This window comes from Belonocnema kinseyi, chromosome 1 (genome assembly GCF_010883055.1).
Source record: "Belonocnema kinseyi isolate 2016_QV_RU_SX_M_011 chromosome 1, B_treatae_v1, whole genome shotgun sequence".
NCBI lineage: Eukaryota > Metazoa > Arthropoda > Insecta > Hymenoptera > Cynipidae > Belonocnema > Belonocnema kinseyi.
The window spans coordinates 52610721-52612053 of record NC_046657.1 but is presented as its reverse complement, the minus strand read 5'-3'; positions in this window follow the sequence as shown (position 1 = coordinate 52612053).

The following is a 1333-nucleotide window of genomic DNA, read 5'->3' as shown; positions in this document are numbered from 1 at the left end:
ATAAAAAATTACATTTTGCGCTTAAAACGTTAAAATTGGTGAAAAGATAACTGATCAAAAATTGTGCATTTCAAAAAGAACTACTAATTTGTTATCGATGACTTTTCGATAGCATCTGTATTTTGTGTTTTAATGGTGAAACACGATATTAACAATAAAAAATCAGCTAGCTGCGTGGGCGCATTCTCATCACAACTTATGTGTTTTAATTTTCCTATTCGTTTCGTGTGTGGGTTTTCAAAAAATTTACTTTTTCTTAATGTTCTTAATTCAATTTTTCACGATTCAAACAAACAACAGAACATTGGGAAGAAAAATGACTGGTTTGGTTTAGAATAACTTACAACCTACAGATCTTTACCAATTTCGACAAAAAAATGAAAAAAAAAGCTAATAAGATATCTTAGAGAGTTTTCCAGCCTCATTTTTGAATTAAGTTTTCAATTTTTGTATAGATTAACAAATATGACGAAAGAATGGCCTTTTTTCTAGTTGACGTTCCCGGTGCTCGTCAATAACAGGATAATGGTTGAAAGCGTGTAAGTTGCATAGAATAGCATTAGTTAAGGATATTCCAAAATTAGACAATATACAAAAAAACTTGTTATAAACAAATTATTTGTTGAAAACATGTTTTATACGATTTTCCATAAATACACATTTTTTTAGGTTATGTTACAAGAAATTGGAATTGAAACAATATTATGTAAAAAAATTTCTTTTCTGATTATAATTTTTTATATTATAAACAAATTTAGTGTACAGGTGCAGTACTCAGGCATTTTTCGACAGAAATATTCGTTTTTTTCTTTGTCATTTTTTTCAATTCGGAAATTCATGATAATTTTACTAAAATCCATCATTTGTTGGTTAATCTCATGATTTTGTGAACAAACCTAATAAAAAATGCATTATTTGGGCGCTTGTCGATTGAACAATTCGGTTTTTTCACTGGCATTCTTTTCAGTTAAAAACTTCATGACAATATCAGCAAAATTCATCATTTTTGTATCGATTTAAAAAATTTTTAAAAACAAATTTAATAGAAAAATGTATTATTAGGCCATCTATCTTCGGAACAATTTTTTTTTGTTTCAATATCAGACTTTTAATTTGGATCTTCATAATAAATTCGGTAACATTCATGGTGAGTTGACACATTTTATGATTTTTAAAAACAAATTATTATTATTAATTATTATTCGAATTTTTGCCGACAAATGCCCGAATAATGTATTTGTTTAAAAGATCATAAGATCGATAGAAAATTATGAATTTTGCTGCAAATATCATAAGGTTTCGAATTAAAAAAATGTACACCGAAAAAAAAAAA